We start from the raw sequence: 9,362 nt of genomic DNA on the forward strand, positions 1-9,362 counted from the left end.
TACAGTGGGGCGAAACCTTGTCGCACATCAGAAGCGTTGTGGTGGTTATATGTGGACTTACTAAGTAAGAGATGCGTATTCGGCATTGGACTCATTCATTCATTCATTCACTATCCACTCGGGCTAGTGGTGCGCAACTAAATTATTATATGAACCTTCACTATGGCTATGATTTCGGTTGGGTACGCTACCAACTTGAGATCAGGAGTTTACCACATTGAGTCTAGCTATCCAAATTTAGGTATGGGCCTAGTTTGGATAGAAGTCCCTTGTGATGAACCCCATAGCTTGCGATACTACGTACTATCATCCCGACTCCACACGCGAACTCTGTAATTGCCCTTCCATCGTATGTCATATAGTAGAAAATGGAATTTGATTATCTTGTTCATGATGATTGGCTATTTTAATGATTCATGGTCGCTTGTTGAGTGACATGCCTATTATTGATGTCATGTTCATAATAACCTATATAGTTATACGACATGCTTGATTGATAACCTACTCACCTATGATAACATGATTGGTTGATGACATACCTATGGTTGTTTTGGATGTCTTTACAGGAGCGCCCTGGTAAGACGTGTTTTACTCTTAGAACACAATAGACTCACGAGCTATGGTTTGCTCATATATATAACTTACACTTTTTCAAGATGCATGCAAGACCTATTAGAGTTTGCTATTATTTCCTTCATTACTATTGAGCTGCTGTACCATATTATATGTGACATGTCGAATAGGTTCGTCTCTTTGATATACGTTGATACCATGATAAAATGTGTATCTGCCTAAACAGATTAACCATTCAAAAAAAATTCACACTGAAAATCTTCCTTGTAGGATCTCAGGATCAGAATCTGGCATATGGGTGTCGAGAGCTAAGAATGAGAGACATGGAGGCTGTCAGCGCCGGATTCGGTAATCAAAAATTTTGTGAGCCCGGTTTCCAAGTTTGGGGCATGACATTTAGTGTTGTATTGAAATCTGTGGGTGGATGTTCATTTATAGTGGAAACCTAGAATGAAAGTGGGTGAATATCTATGAGGGGTAACATATATTTCTGTAGCCCGTTTAGATCCCTATATTGGTTAAATTCAAGTTTCGCCATTAGACACATTTTAAACTGGTTTGGTGTAAAACTTTAGCTCCATTTTAAAATGTGTATTCGCAGGTTGGCTGACCCTAGATTTTTAAGGATAGAAGCAACCTAATAAGAAACTTAAACTAACCAACAACTTGTAGAAAATGCTGTAATGGTGCAGGTTTGGGGTGAGAACAAAAAGGCCATTCAAGTTGGGTGAGCGGATTAGGTGAGACCCGCCTCACCCAAGACAGTGTGGCTCTTACCGTAGGGCCCACCTTGATGCATTTATTCTATATCCACATTGTCCGTTTGTTTTTCCATATCATTTTCGGTCATGATCCTAAAAATTTTGCATATACATTTAAAGTTAGGCTTAGGGTAGACTATTTTGTCTCAGTTTGGACAGAGCTTGGCCTGTCCCATTCAAATGCATACTAAAATTTGAAGATCCCATCTGCTTCACCAACTAACTGAAATGGATGTTCTTTTGTTTTAGAATGCTAGTTACTGACATCATTTTTCAAAGACTAATTGCATGAAAGTTTTCCCTGCCTGTACTATATATGTTGGAGATCAATATGGCTAAGTTGTGGTCTCTTTAATTGGAAAGTCAGTCCCAAAATCAAATTGGTGAAACAATGCTAACTTTTGACTTATTGGAACTTGATTGTAAAATATAATCATATAATATTTGTCATTTTTTTTGAACTGTTGAATTTGGTATGGCCTTGTACATTTGTTTACTGGATTTAGTTTATGGTAGGCTTTTGATTAATTGATTGGATCATGTATTAATTTACATGTCTCTCAGTTTTGGTGTGGAATGCAATTTTGCAATCCAGTATTAATTAAAATGTACTTAAAAATGTGGAATTCTTTCTTTATTTTTTATTTGGTTCATCTAACTAGCGGGAGGTAGAAAGGAGTAATCATTTGCATAATTTTGTATGAGTTTAACTATTCCCCTGCCATATAATGAAGGTGGGCATGGAGGCTGAAAAACTCATAGAAATGGAATGTTGTCATCAGCTTCTTCTCTATTGCTTATCTAAGAGATTAGAGTTAAATAACAACACTATTTTTATTTTTATTTTTAAACATTCAACTCCATTTCTTGATTATTTTTTTTATTATCTTTTTTGTTTTCTTACTTGATACACAACCCTTAATTTGTGAGTCCCACCGTGCATTGAATTTTGGTTCGCATGTGTCCCCATCTAAATAATTTAGTCTTAGGCCATAACACAGTGGGCTACTCACACCTCCACCTCATTGTTGTTATGGTTCATAAGAAACTACCTATTTGCTATCCTATTCACTTGCTTTATTGGTTTCCTAACCTTTCCAGTTTCACCATTGTGATGGTAATTTCATTATACGTTAGTGGAAATTTTAAGTTTCCCCACAAATGTTGCAGGCTTGGTTTAACTTATTAATGAAGCTTTTGCTCTTTTATTTTTAACTTGTTCTTCCCTTAACCGTGTTGAATTGGTGGGATGGATTGTGCAATTTTAGCTGTAAAGTAAGAGCTGGCATCTTTATACCAAAATAAAATTTTGCAAAAGGTTCAAACTTTTACATTCCCATCTCTATGCACATTTTGTATTCCAGATCATAACTGTTTTGATAATTGCATTTTTAATCTATAGTTTATGTCATACCCCAAGCTTGGAAACTGGGCATATAAAATTCTCAATCGCCGAATCCGGCTTTAACAACCTTCGTAGTATCCCATTCTCGGCTCCCGGCACCCATATACCAGGTTCCGATCCTGAGATCCTACAAAGAGGATTTTCAACATGAATTTTTTTCATAATAAGCATAACCATAAGCATAACCCATGAACAATAACAAGAACACCATCACAAAATCCACTATGATAAAAAAAACTTTAAGTACAATGCATAAGGGAAATACAAAAGGCTCTGGAAGCTCAGCTGCACTCTCCTGCTCCTGCTCAGTTATGTCCTAGCATCACCTGCGCGCAATGGTCATGTATAAGCTTATAAAAAGCTTAGAGGGTGATGTAAGTATGTATGCAAGGTATATGCCAAGAATGTAAGATAAGAGTAATGCGGAAACATGCTGATGAGTCCATGAATACCGCCGGCCATACCAAGGCTATGCAATGCAAGACATGAATGTTATCGGCCATACCAAGGCTATGCGATGCAAGGTATGAATGCCGTTGGCCAGACCAAGGCCATGCGATGTGAGGCCTACATGGTTAATGTCATATGCAAGGTACAATCACAAGCATACTAATCCTCATCTGAATCCACATAATAATATAGCTCATCTCTGGAATATCATTGGGGTCTAATACACTCTACACCAGATCGCCACCCCAACTGGACGCGCAACCATGCAAGTGGAAGAGACCTCACTACCCGGCTGACTAATAGTCTACCAATATTTACCCGGCACATCAGTAGTGGACCCATTTATAAGCTGCTCAGACTTAGCCTAGCATTGAACCATACCCTTGAGTGATTAAGGCCACACCCCCTTCCAACCGACTACGACATAGTAGGAGACTCGGCCTAATGGTATTCGGCACTCGTGCGCTCATACCTCTACTTGGTCTCGACGTTGGAGCATCCTCTTGGTACCATAAAGGTTTAGGAACTTTCACCGAGGGACATCTATGGTGCCTCAGTGCTTAGAACTAAGTATTTTCGGTATGCAATCCTGCCATCCACGATATGCCTATGGAGGTCATAACTCTGATGTCGCTAGGGTACACAGTAACGATATCACACAATGTAAGATGCATGAGTCATACAATCCAGTCATGCCTCAATCCTGCAGGTACCATGCATTCATGAGGGACAACTCCACCTATCAGGGAGTCCCATAAGCAATTTGCCCAATGGCATAATGTTATGATCAATCACTCCTCATAACAAGCATGCAGATGATGCATATGGGCATGTAGCATGATGTTATGCTAACACATACTCATAGTTGAAATCGATAATCAGCCTGTATATAAGGTGGGGTCCATAGAAGGATAGCGGATCTGATCTATAACATGAAGATCGATCCTCAACAATGGATATACCAAATCTGATACCACAAATTCTTCCATCTATGGCAAGGGGTGATGATGTATCCTCTTCATAACAAGGTTGGGCCTAGATGGCCTACTCATGGGCCTAAGAACAAAGAGTGGGCTTCCAGGTTTGGGTACTTCTACTAGCATCAATGGGGGCCCAATAGTTTGTATTTAGCCCAATAGGGTGAGATGAATCATATTAATATTAGTGGGGGCCCATCAATTATGGTTAGCTCACTAAGGAGAAATGAGAATGGACCTAATCAATGGGCCCTAGGGAGGATTACAAGGTGGACATTTAACCACCATTGCTCTTACAATGTGGACATTTAACCATCATTACTCCCAAGGCATGACCCACTAGAATCTATCCTATGATGGGTGCCCAAGGTCCTTATGCTAGCAAAGAGATGGATGGGTATCATAAACATTATCATATATATATATATATATATATATATATATATATATATATATATATATATATATATATATATATATATATATATATATATATATATCATAGTGGAATCACATGTCACAATTGAGCCTTATTTCATAGGCCTCATATGCACCACGATGGGCCTCACACAAGGGTCTCAAATACATCATATTGGGCCTCATCATATACATCACATTGGGCCTCACACATGGGCCTCATATACATCATATTAGTCCTCTTGGGACAGCCCATACGGCCCAGCAAAACAGATGAACAGCCTCAATATCATCACATACATCATGGTGGGTCTCTTAAACATCAGGTAGGCCTGCAAATGGACCTTGCTAGACGGCATGGATACAATATACACATCATGGTGGGCCTGCATAGTGCAGATGGGGCCCAGCTCATACGACAGGTGGGCCTTGCGTTTAAACAGCAGATGGGCCCACCATCCACGTGTGGACAACATGAATATACAACACATATATCAAGGTGGGTTTCACTGTTTAGGGATGGACGGTCCAGATACAACACATATCTCAAGGTGGGCCCCACCCTCACACATGCAGCACGTGTAAGGTGGGTCCCATGTCAAGCAAATGGACCGACGATGTTGATAAAACATGTACATCATGTCTAGGCCCCACCGTTTGGGCGGACGGTGTGGATAAACCACAACATCAAGGTGGGGTCCACGTCCAGCTGGATCGGACGGTTTGGATAAGGCACGTACATCACGTGGGGTCCATCAGGGTGGACAGTGTGAATACAACACTTACATTAAGGTGGGTCCCACCATCCAGTAACTTGGATGATGTGAATATACACACCTACATCAAGGTAGGCTCCACCGTCCATGGCTGGACGGTGGATGGAATGGATGAAACGCATGCATCATAGGTGGGTCCACACATGTGGGACCCACCAGCTTTGGATTAAAGCTGATATTTATGTTATCCTACTGTCCAAGCTGGCTGGACGGTGCTAACAATGCTAGACCGTCTAGCTAGCTGTTGGACGTCAACAAGGTGAACTCCACGGATGGTCGGGTTGGATAAAATCCATACTTCATAATGGGTGTTCTTGTGGGTGGGCCACTCATCTAGAAAATCAGGCTGTTCTATGTGTTTTACCTCATGAAGATTGGTTCGAAAATGGGTAGCGAGGTGTTCCAAATATCTGAATGTGTGATCATCCCATTTTTGGACAACAACATGCATTAGGTGGGCCATCATGCAAAGGATCAAAGGAGAGAGAAAGAGAGAGGGGGGAGGGGGGAGAACGAGAGATGGAGGGGCCTCGCCACTATGGGTCCCTCTAGGATCTACATCTTACATCATACATTCATCAAGATGGGTCCCATGCATTGCATAGCCCTCGAATCAATAAATCAAGCTGGGGATGCCATCCCCACCATAAATCAAGAGTCTAGATGACCCATCAATAGCATGGATTAACTCAAAACATCATGATGGGGTCCATGGAGAATGACCTTATCATGGATCATGCATGCATCAAGGATGGGCTATTAGCCACATCCAAAGGGCAAGTAGGATCTCCACCATTGATTGGTGGGTCGTACATGATCTTAAGCAATAAAAGACAAAGATCTAAGAAAGAAAAGCAAGATATAGTTCTAAACAAGTACCCACCTTGGATCTTAATCTTTTTCTTCCACCACTAGGTTCCAATGCTCCAAGGGAAGAGATTTAATGGTTGAGATGAGGTTTATAGGGCTAGATTTAGGGGGATTAAAGCTTGAAGTTGCTAGATTTTTGGGAGTCCATGACTTCTCTAGCAAGGGAAGATGAGAAATGAGGAAGAAAGGGAGGGAAAGAGAGAGATGTAGTGGTGTATATGATGGGTTTGTAAGGATATGATTAGTTTGGGGAAGAGAGGGCATCATTACATGTAAGAATATGCATAGCAAGCATAGGGCTATGGGCTAGGGTAGGGTGATGTCATCCCTAGGGTGACATCATCCTAATGATGATTTTCTTAGAAAATGCAACAATTTGGATAGGTGGGTCCTGCAATCATGCGATCAATGGCCGAGATAGAGCGCCGGCCACATCTCACGATCTAAGTGTCGGATTGGCGCACGAGACATGGCATCAGAACCGCGGAGACGGTGCGGTCGCAATGGCATAGGTCTCGGGTTGAGTTGGCTCGGGTTTACAGGATGTGACTTAAAGTCAAGCGCAAATAATATCTACATGTTGCGGGTCGCTGAAATTCGACCGGGAGGACCGCAAGATCTTGCGTAACGGCGAGATATTAGGACATAGGCCTGACAGTTCAAATGTAATATCAGCTAGAATCCTTAGAATATTTGGTTAGGAGGTTTTTGAACTTCCTTTGGTCATTATAAGTAAAGAAATCCAAAGAAAGGTAAGGCATTCAAGTTAAAAAAAGAAAAGTTTATTACGATGCACTTAGTTATTTTTATTGGCATTATTTTTCTTAAGTTTTTCTTGTAATTATGATTTTTGCGTGCTTTTCAAATTAGTTCGCCACACTTTTTTTTGGCTCTCTTCTTTCTACTGATGGTACTTGACAAGGATCTCATAACACAAATAAATTAGATGGTCAGTATGGTTTATCAGTAGATCTGTTGATTCAGGGCTATAGATATGTTCTTATGGGATCTGTTCTAGACCTTGAATCTTTTTGTTTGTGTGTGTATGCATTAATTGTTTCTATCTGCCTTACAAATGCCTAGCTTTATCTTCAAACATGTGACACTAGCACACTTCCTCCTCTCTGCCATTGTCCTGTCAAGGTAAACTTATAATAGGAGGCCTATTTCAGTTCATTTCTTAGTTCTCTATGTCATTCTTACAGAAGGTGAGTTTTGTTTCTTACCTTTATTTCTTTCTCAGTTTTTCTTAGAGAAACTCGATTCAATTTACCTTTTTATGTGTTTTTAATGTTAGATGATGAGTTTATAGGTCTAAATATTTTAAATCCTCTTGGGTTTTAATCCAAAACACCAGTTTCTTCATTGGAATCAATATTAAATCTTAATGAAATTAAGTTTTAGATGTAAAACCAATAGTGTAACGCCCCAGATTTTGAGAGTCGAGCAAAGCTCAACTCTTGAAATCCAACACATCACTTATGCAACATGGATAATGATGTTTAAATGTTGCTTATATTAATGTATTAAACATGAGTGAGATCATACTAAAATAGTATATCATACTCCAGAGATAATGTAATTAAGCAAGAGGAAGACTGAAGTGTATGTATTGAAATAAGCGGTTCACAGCCTCCAGAGTATGATGATGTATCAGGGTTTAATTTATACAAGGTTTGTCTCAAAATATATAAAATGTCAAAATGTAAGTGTCCAACTAATCCATGTATCCCTGTAATCCCGTCGGATCAGAACGGGATCTACATAGACCCACCTAATAGCTGAACATAGGAGAATTCCTCCTCCTCATCCGTGAAGTCCAACTCAGCTGCATAGACTTCGTCCTCACCTGCATCTACAACAGAGTCTGATTGGTGTTTTAAAACACCATCCCACGGTGGGAGTGAGTGATTAACTCAATGATACAATAAGGTAAAGGTTAACATGTTATTAAGTCAATCAAACAGTAATGATATAGCAATACAACAATCACTTCCTACCTACTCTTGTTATTGCAAGAATGTTGTGCAGTAATGATGCATGCCCTCGCACAAAGCTCCCTTACAAGCGACTCCGACAACCAAGTTCACAAATGACAAAGTGCAACTTCATCGCTAAAGTACATGCAATGCAGTGCATGTTTGTGTTAGCCGAGTACTTAATTAAGCTTATTCATACAACAGGTTCAGGAAGCTAAGGTACCTCCCTTTATATCATTTACCCAACCGAGGATCCATCCAGGGTCGTCAATCTTAGTTATTCATATACAATAGGCAAGTTGTAGGGCATCACCCCTAAAGACAAGCAGTGGATAGGAAAATTTAAGAGTTTATACTCGTGGTCACTATGAGGAGGCTCGTCATCTCAGTAGAGGCCGACAACTTGAACACGGTGTCCTATACCACCATACCTGGCTCACGAGTTTGGGTTGCTCACTGGTCACTACGGGGAGGCTTGTCACCCCAACGTAGGCCGACAGCTCGACCACGGTGTCCCATACCACCATGCCCGGATCATGAGTCTTAGCAGATCATGGTACCATGGTTGAAATGGGCTTTTACATTGGTAAGTGGTACCTTAGATTCAAGCAGTGATGTCCATACATGGTAAACACACAATAAGCCAATCGGTTTATTTAGTAAGTTCGATTGGTACGAGCACACGTTGACTTAATTGACATGGAGTGCATAAGCACCCCTTGTGGCCTAACCACTGTCGACAATCATCGTGCGACACGAATTCATCTTGTTACCCAATGTGGCAAGACTAATCAGCCACCAGTATAAGGATTGTTACCAATTGCCTGAGCCATGTTGTAGCCCCAATCTTACTTAGATGCAATAGATATACACATGTGATAATCATATCAGTATTTAACAAATAATCCAAATAAATACGTCATTTGAGCATTTCATCAAACACATTGGACATGTCACCTAACACGTGTATTTCATCTATAAATTACGTAGCAGCAAATATGATTACATGAAAAGGACTATACATATGATTAAGGTAATTGAGAATCTTATCTTAATACACTTAATAAATATAATTCATGAGTAATTTCTCATTCAGAGATTTAATCAAACACTTAAACTACACATCACCAAATGCATAAACTAGATTAGTTACA

The 9,362-nt window shown here is 40.1% G+C and overlaps 1 non-coding gene across 1 annotated transcript; it reads left to right on the plus strand.

The window, feature by feature from the left end:
• Nucleotides 1–2,060: 2,060 nt before the first annotated feature.
• On the plus strand, nt 2,061–2,170 carry LOC131219829 (small nucleolar RNA snoR97). Its single transcript, XR_009158471.1, has one exon. It is a non-coding gene; the product is annotated as a small nucleolar RNA snoR97 (small nucleolar RNA).
• Nucleotides 2,171–9,362: the final 7,192 nt, after the last annotated feature.

Source organism: Magnolia sinica, chromosome 11 (assembly GCF_029962835.1).
Source record: "Magnolia sinica isolate HGM2019 chromosome 11, MsV1, whole genome shotgun sequence".
In the NCBI taxonomy this organism is placed as follows: Eukaryota; Viridiplantae; Streptophyta; class Magnoliopsida; order Magnoliales; family Magnoliaceae; genus Magnolia; species Magnolia sinica.